The sequence below is a fragment of the Notamacropus eugenii genome, chromosome 4 (assembly GCF_028372415.1).
Source record: "Notamacropus eugenii isolate mMacEug1 chromosome 4, mMacEug1.pri_v2, whole genome shotgun sequence".
Taxonomy (NCBI): domain Eukaryota; kingdom Metazoa; phylum Chordata; class Mammalia; order Diprotodontia; family Macropodidae; genus Notamacropus; species Notamacropus eugenii.
In genome coordinates, this window is record NC_092875.1 from 192,542,246 (window position 1) to 192,561,297 (window position 19,052).

The following is a 19,052-nucleotide window of genomic DNA, read 5'->3' on the forward strand; positions in this document are numbered from 1 at the left end:
ACAATGACCTCCAATCAATGGATCAAACTAACCAATTGAAATTTGTCAAGTTAACCAAGGGAGTTGAAGCTGTATCAGTATAGAGACCCCACACCATCATACATCCTCTACAGATCTATCAGTGAGATACAAATTACTATCCAATGAATCCTTTGTCTGCCTAATGCAGACACTTCAGCTCTTGAAGTCCTCTGCATTTTGCACTCAGCTGGTTAGACATATGTAGTGAATTCTCTATCTCATCAATAGCAAGCCTGATATTTGTAAGTATTATTGGCTGTTCTTCCACATCTGTCAATTGAAGCGTGCTTTAAACCAAGCTTACATTTTGACCTTGATTCAGTTCAAAGTACATGTTGGGACAAATTGGACTGAGGGAATTCTTAACAATTAGTCTTTAATTTTGGCAATGACTTTGTGGTTATGGATATGTACTATGAGTTATATAGGCCACAGAGTGGGACAAGGTAAAAATTAATTTGGTTTTTATAAACATTACAAAAAACTGTAAAAGAAGTGAGCATAATGGATAAAGCCTTAAAGTTAAATGAACCTGGGTTCAAATTCCATTGGAAAATTAGCTCTGTGACTCTGGGCAGATCATTTAATCTCTACATATTTCAGACAGCAACCTGGGATTTATCACTAAGCCACGTAAGGATTGCATCTGAAAAAGAATAAACAAATAATGTGTCAAGGAAAGCAATGATAATGTGTATTGGTGATCAGCATATTTCAGCATTATTTCTGTTAAATTTGACATAAGTTTGTTCACTTTGGAAAAATACACATATAATTATCAACAAAGACCCTCAACCTCTTCCCCTCACCCTTCCTCTGCCAAGCAGCCAGCAACATGAATGCTTGTGACATTGATTTTGAGAAAGGAAGAAAGACTGATCCATTTAATAGTTAATTCAATTTTTAAAATTAAATGAGTATGAAAAAAATATGCCTGGCAAACATTATACTGCCTGCACATGCTCAGACAGGAAGCCTGGTTAATATTTTATAGTTTATCTGATAAAGTTAACAAAAGAATTTAGTCAGAGTGGAGGCATACCCTGAATATTTCATCACCTTCTTAATTGCAGAATACAGACAAGACAATTTTTCCCTTTGGGAAAAATAAATGTTAAAAGTTATTACAGATGGGAATCAGTTTGGCAATTAGGTGAAAATCCAAATGAAACTAAGCAGAATGTGACTGCTAGAAAACATCACAACACAATATATTCAGGCAGCTTCGTCAATTTACATGATGAAGCAGGATTGTGGCTGGCTGGGCTGTAGAACTCGCTGAGCAGAGGTTACATGAACGCAGGATAAAACCCAGCTCTGGGTCTTTTATTCCTCTAGTTAATTTGCAGGGCTCCAAAGCTGTCATTCTTCTGCACAGCAGACAGACAATATGATCTACCTACGGCTTTTCATTCTGACTTCTGATTTAAAGGTTTTCAACTTGAGCTCCAGACCTTCGCCTGGAAGCCAAGTGCAAATGAGCTTTAAATCAATGAAACTGATTAGAGCAGCATTGTGACTGGGCCCTTAATAGGAGAGGGAAGGGGGGGAGGAAAGACCCTCTTGAAAACAGTCAAAGATTGGCCTCGCTTAGCTTGGAACAGATGCAATGCTTTTCAGCACTGACAAAACCATGAAAGGCTTTGACTATTTACCTGCTAAGAGAATGGAATCAGCTTCTCCAATTCAGCGAGAGGCCAAGTGTGAATCAAAGGTATTTCTGCACAAGGGAAAGATTTTAAAAGATTGTTTAAGAGGGAGATGGGGAGGTGGGCATGAAAACATCTCCCCAGGAGAGGCCTGGAGAACAAAGTTCCCATACAGTGAGAACTTTTCTGGAGAGAGAGAGAGAGAGACAGAGACAGAGACAGAGACAGAGACAGAGAGACAGAGACAGAGACAGACAGAGATGAATATGTATAGAAAGGGTGGAAGGATGAGAAAAGAATAAAGGGAGAGGTGAAGAGAGAGAAGGAAAAAGGGAGGAGAGAAAAGGGACAAGGAAGGGAGAGAGAGACAGAGAAAGAGGAGGGGAGGGATTTTGACAAATACATTGAAGGTACCTTCCCACATCTTTTCCTATTCTCTTAAAATTAGGTCATTGATAAATTCTGACCTAAAGAAAAAATATCACTACTCTGATTCTCAATGCCTCTTACCTCTACTATTTCCCCTTCTCAGGAAAAATCTAGAGAGGAAAAAAAAGACTTTTGGTATGATGGAAAGAGCATTAACACAAGTTAGACACCCTGGATTTAGGTTTAAATTCTGCCTCTAACACATACTATATGATACTGGGTAAGTTGCATGACCTCTCTAGACTTCCATTTTGTCTCCTCCAGAATAGGAAGGTTGAATTAAATTATCTCAGAGATCCCCTTCATCTCTACATCTATAATCTGCTAGAATAAATGTTCTTACCCTTTTTGTGTTATGGATCCCTTTGGTATTATGGTGAAATTCATTGTCCCCATTTTCAAAATATACATAAAATAAAATATATAAGATTAAAAAGAAGACAAATTTTATTGAAATATAGTTTTCAAAATAATAAAAATAAAAGAAAAAAGTTTACAAATCTGTGTTTAAGAACCAAGCCCTTATCTAGAGCTATGAATTTTTTAGTATTCTTGGCCTTGAAGGTGTACAATATACCAAAATACGCAGCAAAAAGAAATCCAGTCGATTGGTCTGTTTGTCCACTACTTGGTGTCTCACATTTTGCCTTATATGGATCCCACTGCAGTAGGGTTATGTGACTCCTTCTTTCCTGAGCAGTCTAGCTTTTAGACAAATTCTACTTTTTAACAAAGAAGGAGCCTTTTTGAGACACTAGATGGAATATTCCAAACTACAGAGTAAGAGGAAAACTTGAGAGAAACAAAAACAGACTGTTATTCTGCTATTCAATAAATGTGTTCCAATTTTTCAAGACCAAGATTGGGCCCTCTATATTCAATGCACCAGTTTTAGCTGATGGTTATTGTCCTTCATACTTGAAGAAGATCAAAATGACATTACAATGTTGGGGTCAATGCACAGCATATCTAGCTGTGGCTGATCAGACCAATATGAACTAGGAAGGCTCTACCAAAGATTGGGCACACATAGTCCATATGAACATTTGGAATGGAGATGACTCTAAATTTGAGCATCTCACACTTCTTTTGAGTGACCATAATTTTGCTTTGCTCACAGAGCACAGTGCCTTCTTTGATATAGACATACAATGATGGACAGTCATGTCCCAGTGTCTCCCATGTCTCACAATTCCAAAGTTCTTCAGAGAGACCTTGAAAGTTTCCTTGTATTGCTTCTTGTGAGCATATGCCTTACATGAGCTCTTTGTAAAATAGTCTTTTAGGTAAATGTGCATTTGATATTCAAACAACATGGCCAGCCCCTCAGAGTTGCATTCTCTGAAGCAGAGTTTGAATGCTTGCCAGTTCATCTTGAGAAAGGATATCAGTGCCTGGTACCTTATCCCACCAGGTGATCTGCAGAATCTTCCTAAGACAATTCAAATGGAAGCAATTCAGTTTCCTGGTATGGCACTGGTATACTGTCAAGGTTTCACAGGCATACAACAATGAGATCAGCATAGTGACTCTATAGACCTTCAGTTTGGCAGGTAGCCTAATAACTTTTGTCACCCACACTTGCCTTCAGATTCTCCCAAATACTGAGCTAGCTCTGGCAACATATGTGTCAACCTCATCATCTATGTATATGTGCTTGGAAAGTATACTGCCAAGATACACTTATCCACAGCACTCAGATCTCTCCATTTGGTGTAAAACTGATGGTTCTGTGTATGGATGATGTAGCGCTGGCTGGTGTAGAACCTGTTTCTTTGGTGTTAATTGTCAGGTCAAATTAACATAAACAACAGAGAACTGATCCATACTCTGTTGCACCTCAGCCTCAGAAGGTGCATCGAGTTTATGATCATCTGTGAACAAAAAGTCATACTCCAGTTCTCCCTCTACTTTATTCTAGGCTTGTACCCTTTTCAAGTTAAATAATTTCTACCATCAGTGTGGTTGCTGACCTTGTTGCTATTTTTATCTGTGTTGAAGAATGTCTGACAACACTGAAGATACCATACTAAAAAATATGAGACCAAGCATACCACCTTGCTTCATTCCATTGGTAGCTGGGAAAGTACAACAGCGTCATCCATTATCCAAAACCAATACAGACATGTCATAATGAAATTGGCACACAATATGGATGAACTTCTCTTGGCAACCAAACTTCATGATTTTCCACAAGCCCTCACAGTAGCAAAGACCTTGGTCATATTGATGAATATTGTGTGCAGACCTTTTTTCTCCTCCTGGTATTTCTGCTGCAGTTTTTGGACAGCAAACCCCATATTGAATGTTCCTCAGTTCTTTCCGAAGCCACACTGGCTCTCAGGTAGATGATCATCTTCTAGGTGAAGGATCAACCTTTTAACGATGACTCTGGCAAGAATCTTGCTAGCAAAGACTAAGAGAGAGAACTCCCCCCTCGTGATTGTCACGGGACAATCTGTTTCTTTTTCTTTGAAAAGATGGACAATGAAGGCATCCTTGAACTCCTGTGGGACAGCATCCTCTTTCCCTGAGCTCTGTAGCTCATGAGAAAAAATAATTACAATAAAGATGACCAAACACTGCAAACCCATATCTAATCCCCTCTGTGCTGAAAAGCTTTACTCCCTGTACCAAGTGGCCTTGAAACAGAACATCTCCTCTTGATATTCTCTCAAGTCAAAGCTCTTGCCTTTCCCTCTAAATCTAGTTTTCCTCATCTCTTCATTATCTCTGTCAGTAACATTGCTTTTCACTCAGAATTCTCTATTCAAAAACATTTTTGGATCTCCCTTCTCCCTCATTACAAACCATGGGAGCTATGCAATAACCCCCAATAGTTCTTCCCACTTCCACTCTGCCCCTCCCATCCATCCTTCATCCTTCAGTTAGAATAATATCCCTTTGATGGGTCAACTATCCATTCATCATCTATGCAGCTTAATTGTAGATCTGATCATGTCACTCTTTTCCTCAAAGATGTTCTAGTTTCTTCCTACCTCCTAAGTGGAGTTCAAACTTTTTTGCCTGGCGTTCAAGACCCTCCACAAGCTGACACTACTCTGCCTGTCCACCTTTAGGGCATGCTACTTCTGGTATATACCACTCTAAGTCCCAGAGACAAATTGGATAGCTCACATACTCTTTGATGTGCCCTGAATTGTCCTGCTCCCTCATCTTTGCTCATGTTGTTTCCTATGGAATTTTCATCCTCCTTCTTCACTTGTTGAATTTGTACACTTGAAAACCTAATTTTCATGCCACCTCTTCTATTAAGCCTTTGCTAACACCCTTGGTTACTAATGACATTTCCTCCTTGGACTCCTAGGACCTCACATAGTACTTATTTTTGGAATGCAATTATCCATGTATGTGTCACATCCCCTTAGGAGACTGTGAGCTTCATAAATAGAAGGGAATTTTTTTAATTTAAACTTTATAAATTTCATAGAGTATTTTGCACTACATCCAGTAGGAAAATTTTTAAATGTGGAACTTGCATTTGTATTTGAATTTAATGAAATTTTATAGCAGCCAGGAAAATCTGGTTTTGCAGAGTAAGGAGGCAGCCTTCAAACCAAAATCTAGAGAAGAGTTGAGAAGAAGATATCAGACCACTAAAGAACAGAGAAGGTCAACTACTCAACAAATGTGGACAGACAGTAACAGAAAAATCCTAGCCAGGAAATTCAGAGAAAGAGTAGGTTTAGAGGGAAAGGCAAGTACCTTGACAAGCCAGAAGGAAAAGAAATAAGTCCAGATTATCCAGAACCTCTCCTACATCGAAAGCACAGTCCCACCAACTAATATCTGATAAACTTCCAGCTCTTTTTTTCCTAGAAGAATCAAGAAATTCACAAAGCAATAGTGCTTCAGGCTTTTAATCCACAAAGCTTGGTAACTTCTTATAGGAGGTGGAGGAACTAAGTCAGTACCAAAGTTGTTATTATCCTCCAGCACTATCTAACACTGCAGAAGAAACCATGATGATTGTTAGGCACCTTCATATTAATGAAGGAGAGACAGTTATACTTTGCAGACATCATGGCTGATTTCTACTTGGTACCCATTGATTGGTCCCTCAAGTGCCAGGACCTGGATTTGAGCTACTATTCAAAATATGTCAATGAATCCAGACTCCTATTGATGTGGGTACTTCCTCCAGTGGTGCAGTTGGCATTCTAAGTATGCATAATTGTATATAATTGTATAATTTTCCAATCAGCAAATCAATCAACAGATATTATTGTCCATTTCTTTTCATAAATACTTTATTACAGGACCTACTAAACATACTAGAAATTTTTATTTTTTAAAATAGTTCTTTGACATCAATGTAACACCCATTCTTCTAATTGTCAGGGGCTCAAGACAGTGTAGTGGCAGTAGGACTGGAATAGAAGCCAGTAAATACGGGTTCTAGTTCATATTATGTCACTAATAGGCTGTGTGACCTTAAACAAATCATCTTACCTCTTTGGTCCTCAGTTTCCTCATTTGTAAAAACAAAAGATTTAGACTAGATGATTTCTAATGTCTTACCTTAGACCTCTTACAATCTATGTGCCTATACAATCAGGGTAGGTTACAGAAGAAAGGATCAAAACTCACAGCTGCCCTGGATCATTTTCTTCTTGGGGAATCTGACCCAGCTCTATTAGCTGTACGGGGAAAACAAGGATAGGGACTAGACCTGTAATTTCATTGATATAAGGAACTAATTCCCTGATGAGGAAACTCTATCAAGGAAGATCAGTACCTTCTCCAAGACTTATAGTCTTAAAGAGTTACTTAGAGTACAGAGAGGTTAATGATTTGCCCAGGGTCACTGCCAATATTTACCAGATCTTGAACTCAGATATTCAGAATTCTGAAGTTGTGCTGCTTCTCATATCTTGGAGTAATGCTAGTGACAAAGCTCTTTCCTTGTGATAATACTGTGAGGCAAGTAATACAGAAGTCACACAGCTACTAAATTTCAGAACCAGAACTCTAAACCAGATCTTCTAACTCAAAGTCCAGGATTCTTTTCCCTATATCACACTTCTTAGTTTTCTATTCTTGTCTAGGATACTCACCACCATGGTTGTAATGGTATTTCCTTCTCTACTTCCAAAGAGTCTTTCTTTATAGATGCCTCTAGGTTATCCTCACTCTAAATATTTGACTTGTATCAAGTCCTAGAATGAAGCTGAATGGCTTCTGGGGAAGACATAATATGATTTGCCCAAGGTAAATGGGAGAAGAAAGATGGGAGAAGAGAGTAGAAGAAAAAGGAGAAGAAGAAGAACAGAGAGAGAGAGAAGGAAGGAAGGAAGGTAGGAAAGGAGGGAAGGAAGAAAAAAAGAAAGAGGGAGGGAGGGAGAGAAAGAGATAGAAAAGGTTACGAGAGAGAGAGAGAGAGAGAGAGAGAGAGAGAGAGAGAGAGAGAGAGAGAGAGAGAGAGAGAGAGAGAGAGTCACTGTGATCATAATGATGGAAGCGCCTGGTGGAGGAGAAAGGAAATAGCAGCCTCCATTTACTGTTTCTACAAGACTCCTGGAGAACTGGGAAAAGAAAAGAAGGCTGAAGTGAAATCATTGCACCATGACCTATAATACCAGACAGGGAAGATGTAGGGAATAGTCAGCACTGCAATTTCTTCAACTACATATGCCCCTCCACCTCACCCCCTGTTATCAACAAAATGTTGTCAGATACTGAATTACATTCCAGATACTCTGACAGCTCCTGAGAAAGGTGCTGTTTCAATTCAAAGTATCATTGAGACTAATGATGGTGGTGGTGACTATTTCTATTTAGTATTAGCTAGTATAGTGTGTCTCCCAAATATCAGACTCTTTTCAGATCACATGAATTCTGAAAAACTTGTATTCATAAATGACCTTTACTTTAAATATCTGTAAAATATTTTGGCAGTGTCAGATGCAATGCCAGGAAAGGTTTTACAATTAAGATTGGCTTACAAAGCAGCAGTCATCAAAACATTCTGATCTTGGTTAAAAAATAGAGAAGTAGATTGGTGAAACAGGGGAGACAAACAAGAATCGAAAACAATGGTCCTCGATAACCCAGTGTTTGATAAAGCAGAAAACATAAATTACCTAGGAAAGAACTACCTATTTGACAAAAGAAACTGCTAGGAAAACTGAAAAACTCTGGGAAAAATTGGGTCCAGACCAACACCCTATACCAAGTTCCACAGTATATTCTCAAATAGAAATGCTAATGTAACTTTAATATAAAAGATTATGTTATAAAAATATTATTAGAAGCACACTATGTATTTCTCATAGTTATAAGTAGGACAGCTATTTTTAAATAAACAAGAAATGGAGAAATTATAAAAGATAAAATAGATAACATTGATTACATTAAACTGAGAAGCTTCTGCATTGTCAAAATTAGCATACCTATGATAAGAAATGAAGTAGTCAAAAGGGAAAAAAATCTTTGTATCAAATATTTCTGATAAAGATTTTGTATCTAAAATATAGAAATAATTAACACACATATACGCATTTGTATATACATACATACACACAAGTATATATGTACATAGTATATGTATCTATATATACATGTGTGTATGTATGTATATAGTAGCCATTTCCCAATACATAAGTGAAAGGATATTAAAAAAAACAATTCTGTAAAGAAGAAATGCAAAGTATTCACAACTACAAGAAAGAATACTCCAAAAATGTCATGAGAAATGTGAATTAAAACAACCTCAAGGTTTCAACTCACATTGTGCCAAATGACAACGAGAAAAAATAGCAATAGTCAATGTTAGAAGGGTTGTGGGACTATAGATGCACTAGTGCATTGTTGCAAGAATTGTAAATCAATACAACCATTTTGGAAACAATTTAGAATTATTCAAATAAAGTGATTAAAATATCCACCTCCTTTGACCCAGATATTCCCTTATTGGATTTTTATCCCAAGTAAGTCATAGGTAATAAAAAGTCCCCAAACACACCAAAATACGTATAGCAGGAATTTCTGTGATGGCAAAAAATTAGAAACAAAATATATGCCCATTGTCTGGGGAAGGGCTAAACAAACTGTAACACGTGAATGGAATGGAATATTACTATGCTGTAAGAAATAATGGTGGTGATGAATACAGAGAAGCATGGGAAGACCAACATTGAACTGATGCAAAGTGAAGTGAACACAGTCAAGAAAACAACTATACATAATGTCTACAACATTGTAAATGACACAAGCTCACAAAAAAAAAAAACAATTGAATGTAGCAAAATTGTAAAGATCAAGCATGACTTACAAAAAATGAAAAGCACCCCAACCCACCCCTTCATAGAAGTGAGAGGTCTGGACACAAGTGGTACATATTGCACGTTAGTTTAGACTCTTTCATTGTATTTAATAGCTGTACAGATTTTTCCCTCTTGCTTTTTTTTTTATTAAAAATACTATTTGTTATATGGGATGATTTTCTGAAAGGGGGAAGAATACTGAAATTATAATAATACTATGATGATATAAAAAAGAAAATACATAAACAAAAATTTATTTAAACAAAAGATTGCCTTCCAACACACTGTGGCAAAATGCCCCATGTATTTGATATAGGCACTTGTTGGTACAACCAGGAGATGTGGGTTTCAGTCCCAGCTGAGCTGACCATTTGCAGTGTGACCTTGAGGAAATGATGTCTCTTCTCTGACCTATAATTTCTTCATCTATAACAGTGGGGTCATTTGATTAGTTCAAATGTTCTAAGGTTCCTTATAACTATGAAATGTCATGAATCTTGGACTATGGCAGCCTTTTGGATTCACACTAGAAGCTACTTAAAGATCCTCATCGAGACAGCCTTAGAAGAAAGGAGAAAGACTGTCTCACAAGTGAAAGAGACAGTCACTCTTAGACATATTTTGAGGGAACTTTCAGAAGGACCTATTTCTCTCCTAGTTTCCCTCCTTGCTTATGTGACACTGCATATGAAATTCTATCATTAGATACCCATTCCTTGGTTTGAGCCCAATTGAGCTACTAGAGATTCCTTTTTAATTTTCAAATATTCCTGAAATGAGGAGTGTATTGAGTTGTTTTTATTAAGTAGTACCTCAATGCGAATTAGTTTATCTCATCACAATGATCTCGTTAGGTGGGAGAAACATTCCTATGATGCTCAGTCTTTGACCCTATATCAGATCATGGGAGGCCTGCACTTGAAGGGAAGCCCTGAAATTAGGTAAAAGGTACAGAAAGAGAAAGGACGGACAGCATAAGCAAGTTTTCTCTTTCAAACTTTTGCTTAGCACCAGTCATCCCAGACTATTCAGTATATATCTAACTTTAGTATATGAAAAATTCAAGAAGGAAATAGTCCTCTTTCAAGGAATCTTACCCCTTCAGAATCATAGGTTCATAGCTTCAGAGCAGGGATGAGCAGAGAGGTCATCTAATCCAATCTTACTCCCAAACTGTCCATTTTATATATCAGAAAAGAAAGCCCCAGAGAGGTTACATAGCTTCCCTAGTATCATTCAAGAAGTGACAGTTCTGGGATTTGAATCCAGAGCATCTCTAAACAGCAATTTGTCAGTGTCAACCTTCACCTGAAGAATACAGCAAAGGGAATCAGGCTGTCTCCTCTCAGAATTCTCTGTTTTCTTATCCACAGATCAGGGGGAGGAAAGAGTATCGATAACCCTTTCTCATAAGGCCAGCTCTGGACCAGACTTCAGCTCTTTGGGTTCTTTGTTAAAGTCCTTTCAGGGTCCCTTTCCTAGGCATTTGTCCCCCATTATTATGAATCCTTTGAGAGCAAAGATAATGAAATAATCCCTGACAAGGGTCACAGAAAGGGTGAGCATCATTACAAGGATCTACTTCCTTCAAGGTAAATGTGCCAACTTATCTTCCAGAAAAGGAAAACTAACCTAGGCTAAAATCTCCAGGCATTATAGGAAGTAAAGAAAAACTTGCCCAGGCGGCTAACTCCTGGAAGGAAAAGAAGATTTCCTTCCACAGTCTTGGATAGAATTCAAGACTTTCTTAAAACTTAGGCATTTCTTTGTGAGCCCCACAGGCAGAGATGCCAATAAGGGGCAGAGATTGATCACCAGACAAACTGAGGTTCTCACCTCAGACAGACCACCCAAGGTTCACCCCCAGATTGGAACCATTCCAGAATGCAGATGAATGTGTAGGTGGCTCGCCACCATTTAATAATGCGCTACAGTAATATGGATATAGGATTATTGCTTAACTTCTCTTTCTGAGGAATACTGCAAATCCCTGTATTTCTCCACACAGTGTTAAGATGCACTGTGCTTAAAAAAATGGGAATGATTTACAAATGTGATGATTGACAGCTGGATTCCTTCTGAATCATCTGTGTCCTAGTGCAGTCATGCACTCTCCAATAGAGTTATACTCCCAAGTGTTCTTTTTGTCATTAATGACAAATGAGAATCTTTCTATGTCTCTGCACTGGCTGATTCCCATGCATGGATTGCTTTATTTTCTAATTTTTAATTTATGGAATAAAACAAGCATTTCCATAACATAGTGCAAGAAAAAAAGATGATCAAATATGAAACTGCAAATCTGCTGTGTTCAACTTGCTCTTCCTTTCATGTCCACTTCTTAGAATCATTTCCCACCCACCTGCTCTCATAGATGCCATGAACTACAGAAATTCATTGTTCTGCAAGACAAAATCAACTCTGAAACTCACATATACTCAGCATCCCCTTCCCCTGGTTGGAGACCAAACATCTGGTGGGAGGTGACATCTGGGAGCTCCTGCCAGACTCTCCAGTTTGCAGGCAGGTAATGTTTTAGCTTTTTCTTTGTATCCCCAACAGCCTAGCACAGTGACTGCAAATAATAAACACTTAATAAATGCTTGTTCATTGATTGATTGCATTCATCTAGTTGTGACGTTCACTTGTCAGAGGCACCACTTCTATTTCCAAGGAATTTCTGTCCTTGACAGAACTGAAACAAGGTTAGCAGAGGAAACATCGTTCTCTTTCCCATTCTTCTTATATACCTTGGTCTCCAAAACCCACTTCTGCAGCCTTAGAGCTAACCCATAATTCAAAGGAGAACTCATGTTTTCATGCTCTTCATTGGAGATTGAAATGCCTTTAAATGCCCTCACCTCCAGCCTAGTTTCTATCCCTTCCGTCTATAGCAGTCCCTGTATTTTGATTCACTTTGTAATCTCAAAATCTGCTGAGATGGGAAAACTGTGGTCAGCATGTTCCTAGTTACACCCACTATCCTCAATTACAACTCTATAACAATAATATATGTATATATATATATTCACACACACAAATATATACACATACATGTATGTCTATATACACATACATATATGTATGTATAGATTTTAATGTATATATATGCACATACACATGTAAATGTGCATGTGTACTCATGTATATATTATATGTATAGAGAAATGTATCTACTGATTTTTATATAGATATAGATCCTGCTTTAAAGTTTTCAAAGCACTTTATACCTATCTCATTTGAACCTCACATTGACTTTGGGAGATAGGTACTTACAGGTATTATCACTCTCATTTTATGAATTAAAAAACTGAGGCTCAGAGAATTTAAGTGACTTCACCATGGTCACTACAGCTAGGAAGTATTAGGGGTGGGACTATCACTAAGGTTTTCTTGCCTTCAGGTCCAGCCCTGTATCCATTATATCCCATTTCCCCTCAGGAAAATCTCAGCCATCCAGTAAAAATCAGCAACCCCCAAATCAACAAAATTATAGCTTGATGCAAATAGGAAGCTCTTATATAAATCTAGCATAGGATCCTAAGTCTGGAGCTATAAAGGACCTTAGACGTCATCTACTCATCTCCATCATTTTATGAATGGGGGAACTGAGGCCTAGTGTGGTTACATGACATATCAAAAGTCACATAGATTGAAAATTTTAAGAGGCAACAAAACTCAAGTCTTCAGATGCTATAATAACAGCAATAATAATAGCTAGCATGTATAGTAATGTCTGTCTCATTTGATCTTCACAAAAACCCTGGGAGGTAGGTACAGTTATGATCCCCATTTGCACATGAACAAACTGAGGCAGACAAAGGTTAAACTACTTGCCCAAGGTCACCTAGCCAGTAAGTATCTGAGGTTTAATTTGAACTCGGGGCTTCTTTACTCTAAGCTCAATACTCTAACCAGTGGGTCACTTTGGTACCCCTAGAATCTCCCTTTACACTAGACAATTTTGTATTTGTGACCACTGCTGTCCACAGGGATCTATAGGTCCAAAACATCAGAATTAAGGAAACCAGTTTCCTTTTCTAGGGTAGCAGCAGGGTCAGAGAAAATTCTATTTGCCACCTCAGCACTGTGTCTCATTTGGCCAGATGGTAAAACTGTAGATTTCCGTTGGCTGCCTTTGTTAGACTGAATGACATTTCCCTCGGACTCCCCAGTGACCCTGAAGACTGTGCATACTTTTATCTGTTCTGTGAATAAGATTCTATACAAGTCCCCCGTGAGATGGTCTTTTGATGGCACCAAATGTGTTTTCACATCAGTATGCTCCCATAGCTATTTAAAACCAATGTGTGTGCTATGAGTTCCATCAGGACCCAGGAGTGCATTTTTGTTCAGAGAGCCCCACATGTCTCTCTGAAAAGGATGCATGGAGGACAAGTAGCAAGCCATTTCTTTGTGAACTGGCCTTGGTCAAGAGAAAGGGTTTAGCTTGAAAGAGATTAGGATGATTTCTGCACAGAGAGGGAACACGCAATGACTAAAAACCTATATGCCAGACATATATATGCGGACATATATACATACATACATATATCAAAAGATATATATGTATATATCTTTTGATCCTCACAACAACCCTGCTAGGTAGATGTTGTTATGATTCCCATTTTGCAGCTGAGGAAACTGAGACAGACAGAATGACTTGTCTAGGATTGGTTGTTGTCTCTCATTCTTGAAGAGGACCAAAGTGACATCACTATGCTAGAGTCAAGTTTCAGTGTGTCCACCTGTGGCTAATCAGACCAATATTAGCTCAGAATGAACGCTCTATCACAGGTCTGGCACAAATAGTGAGCATTTGGGGTGGATTCTCTAAATCTGCACATCTTGAGTTTCCTGGGAGCTGTTTCAATTCAGCTTTGCTCATAGAGGACAGCACCTTCTCTGATGTGGGCACGCCATGCTGAGTGGTCTTGAGCCAGTGTCTCCCATGTCACACAATGAGTTCCAAAGTTCTTCAGAGAGATCTTGAGAATGTCCTTGTATCACTTCTTCTGACCACCATGTGAAAACTTGCCCCATAAAACAGTCTTTTTGGCAAGCTTACATTTTGTATTCAAACAATGTGGCCAGCGCATCGCGCTCTCTGAAACAGAGTTTGCATGGTTGGCAGTTTAGTTCAGGTAAGGCCCTCAGCGTCTGGTACCTTATCCTGCCAGGCTATCCTCAGGATCTTCCTATGACAATTCAAATGGAAACAATTCAGTTTCCTGTCATGGTGCGGTAGACTGTCCAGGTTTGACAGGTATGCAACATTGAGGTCAGCACAACAGCTCTGTAGACCTTCAGTTTGGTAGTTAGTCTAATGCTTCTTCTCTCCCAGACTTTTCTTTGAAATCTTCCAAACACTGAGCTAGCTCTAGCAATGCGTGCATTTTATGCTGATAGTAACAATCCCATAGCTTTATGTCTAGGATTACACAGGTAGGAAGCATCCTTAAAGTTGGATTTGAACTCAGATCTTCCTGACTCCAGGTCCAGTATTCTATCCAGTGTGCTACTAGCAGCCCCTAGTGAGAGCTGTTTAAAAACAACAAACAGACAAACAAAACATTAGAGAGCACATAAACAAAGCCATTCATTTTACCTGGGAGGAAATTGAAGCTTAAGAGGGGAAATGATTTGACCAGCATCATACAAGTAGCCAGTAGCGAAACCAGAATAAAACCCCAGTCTTCTATTTTCAAGGCCAGTGTTCTTTATTCTTCACCTTGGTGCCTTTCATTTGATAGACATAGACCCTATGAGGTTAATGGTTTCTGAAATCTTTAGTTTAAATTAGTTGCACACTTAAAGGTTGCATTCTGATACAAATGCTTCAGGGTGGAAAAGATGGAAAGCACAGAAATCCTACTCCATCTGGATAGAATGGTAATTTCAAGAATCTGAAGTCCTAGCAACGTAGAATTTTCTTTTTCCTCCACATTTTGAGGACCATTTTTCTTGGCTACATTTCCTTTTCTTGAATCAATCAAACAGGTCTAACAAGATGGGCATGTGAAGTACCCACAAGTAATGTGATTGTGCCCAACTCTAAGATAATCAATCAGTTGAAAAGTCCCTGTCTTTAAATAATCAATTTACAGAACTTGATCCTTGGATGGGTCTATTATTTTGTTAATGTTGGTCTGCCCTCTAAAGATAAAGATCATTGCCTTTTCCACACTTTCACATCCCATGTGATCTGTCCATTCTATTGTACAAATTCCCCAAAGAGGTTCTACCCAACATCCTTTAATCCATTTCACAAGCATGTGTCACCAATCAGATATGCAATCTGCTTATTATTCCACACTCATAGGTTTGCCACAGGGGACTGCATCCATGATATTCAGGGTGTGGCTTTGGTTTTCTTAACATGGTACATGACAGTGGAATACATGGGCTTTCTCCTTGTTCTGCAATCTAGCTGTGTAACTGACCCACCTTATTTTTTTCTTTTTTTAGTCATATACTTTGATGATATCTTTTATGTAAATACTTCTACATAAGTCCTTATATGTAATGTATTGCAGACTACTCTTATCTACCGTCATGGCCTTCTCCATCACTCACTGGGAGATATTCAGTATGGAACACTACATTCCTGATGGAGTTCATTGCTTTCTGTTATGTGCTAGAATTTCATTTTTTTTTTAACTCAGAATCTTTTAGGATCCATGAGCTTCTCCATTGGCTCAAGTCTTGGAAAGACTGAAAACATAAAAGAAATTAGGAATGTCCTGGTCAGACAAAGCCTTCATATGAAATAGATAGGATTCCTGCATTGAGTGGAAGATTACGCTGGCTGACCACTTTACTCCCTTTGAACTCTAAAATTCTATGATGCTTAAAAAAAAGGGTCCAATCACTGTACTCTGAAGAAATGGCATTTAATGTATGAAAAAACACAAGATTGGGAAATGGATCTACACACGACAAATGTGTAATCAATGCCTCATGTTGTCTGGGGAAAATAATGAATAGTGTTTCTCCAGGCCACAGTGAGCAACCTGTACACTAAGCCCTGCAGATGATTCCATTTATTTTCTAAGACACACATTCTCTGGCCCCAAGCACAAGTTAATCAAGAACTTCCATGTTCTGTGACAGCATGGGGATCGAGGTGCAACTGACCTTTCTGTGGGTGGAAAATTCCACCCCCACAAAAAAAAAAAGAAAACCGGGGGAGAAAAAAGCCCTGGTGAGTTTTAATAAGTGCCATTACTGCTGAGAAATCCAAAAGGGGTGATAATATGAATCACAAGAGAAGTACAATAGGCCAGCTATTTGAAATTTGTTTTTCACACGTTTAGTGCAAAAACAACAGCTCTTGCAAGAAAGGTCAATCCACCCACACGTTAATCTCCAATCAAGCAGCCGCTCTGAGAATCCAAATGTGATTGCAAATCCTTCACATGCCAAGATGAAGGGGGTTTTCATTTCAATCTATCTGTTACTACAGACGTTTTACATTCATTGTGGTCAGGGGTTGAAGGGAGTGCTAGGTCCTTTACTGACTCTTGCCTGATAATGCTATGATAGAATTAATGCACACGCACACACACACACATATCCATACACACACACACATACATCCATACACACACACACACACACACACACACACACACACTTCAGCGAAGGACCTAAGTGAAGCTCACTAAAGCACAGAGGTGCAGGGCAAGGCTTCGTCTCCATCCTTAATTCACTCTCAGAAAGAGCTGGTGCAGGAGGTCTGCTCAGCATGTGAAAGTTCCTCATGTGCACCGCAATAACCAAACACAGCAGGAGGAGTTAAGAGCAAAATGCAATTAGTAGAGTCTGTCCTTCCTTTAGTAATTGTAAGTCAGACCTTTAAAGGTGCTATACTTTAATGCCTAACTTTGTGTCTCTTACCCTTTGTCCTTTAAAAACAAACCAGAAGAGTTGGGGGAGGGGGGTAGGGCGCCTAACTGGAGTTGTCTGAGCCTCTTATAACCCACGGATCATTGACAGGATACTGAGGGCTATAATGTCTTTCTCTGTTTTGTCAGCCTGCATGATTACAGATCCACTTAACTTAGAGCTTACTGATGTGAGAAAGTATAATAGCTCCAAAGGAACTGTTACAATTCTCAGATTCTGGAGAAGGTCCAGAGGAAAGCTACAAAGTTGACCAAAGAGATGAAGCACCCTTAGGTGAGATGATGGATGAATAAGCTCTGTAGTTCTGTGACATTTTGAGAAGAGGAAGTGAAAGTAAGATGTGTGTGTGTCTGTGTGTTAAGAGAAAACATCATCTCATTATAAAAATACCTGAAAAAAAATTATCACAAAGTTGTGTTTATCTGGGCAATGAGGTGTGGAAGTGTGGAAATGAAATAAAGAAAGGGAAGATCTCAGAAATTCTTCAGCTACTTACCTCTCCTCCTACACACAAACATGCACAATTTCACTTGCCATCTCCAACAGTAATTAAAAATACTGGTAAGGTCACATTGAATAGAATATTTTAAAAACTAAGGGTAACTGTTTCAATATAGTTAACTATCCTCTAAAAATAATAACCATAAAATCAAAGATTTAGAATTATGAGACACTTTAGAGGTCACCAAGTTCAACCTACTCATTTTACAGATGCGAAAACTGAGTCCCAGAAAAGTTAAGTGATTTGCCCAGGAACACAGAGCCTGAGACAAGATCTGAACCCAGGACTCCTAGTCTAGAACTTGGTCCATTATACAATGCTGACTGAACTCTAATTTTTTTTGGAGGGGGGGCGCAGTAGAGGAAGAAATGACACCACAGTTTTCATTACTATTATCTATGATTCCATCAGTATGGAGAATTCCCAATGTGAAAATTCACATCTCTATCAATGCAGAAAAACAGCTAATTTGTAATTTGGAGTTTTAAAGTATTGTCTGGGGCTCTAAGAGGTTGTGATTTGCCTACAGGTGCCTGAATGGTTTGTTTCAAAGTCATGACTTGACCCAAAGTCTTTGAATTCCCAGTGTAACCCCTGATCCCCTTCATCACTTTTTTTCTCCTCAGACCCAGTAAAGCCTTCCTTCACAATTAAGAGGGGCTATAAGTAGAAATTTCATCTGAACTTCTTACTATGTAGGGATTCAGTGTCAGGATTGGAAAAAAAAAGGTCTCACAGATGAACCTCTAATTCTGCTTGCAAAGGATGGGCCATACCGAAGCTCCATCATCTTTCATTGTAGCCTCTAGAACCATTCTCATTTGTGACTGTATTTGAGAATTAGTAAAAATTTAACTTACTTTTAACCATGTTGGGGGGTGAGCAAATCTCCAATCCTATTAAGCTAATCAGGGTATTGCAATAATAATTAGCAAAGATGAAATGAACCAATCCATCAACAAGTATTTATTAAGTACCTACTATATGCCAAGACTGGGCACAAATTAAACACTAATGAGCAGTGATGCAGTGGATAGAGTACAGGGCCTTGAGTCAAGAAGATCTGAGTTCAGATCTAAGTTCAGACATTTATTAACTAGGTGACAATGAGCAAGTCAATAAACTCCTATTTGTGTCAGTTTGCCAATCTGTAAAACAAGGATAGCAATATCCCCTAACTTCCAGGGTTGGCATGAAGATCAAATGAAATAGGAATTATAAAAAGTAAAGAGTAAAAAGTGCCTAGCACTGTACCCT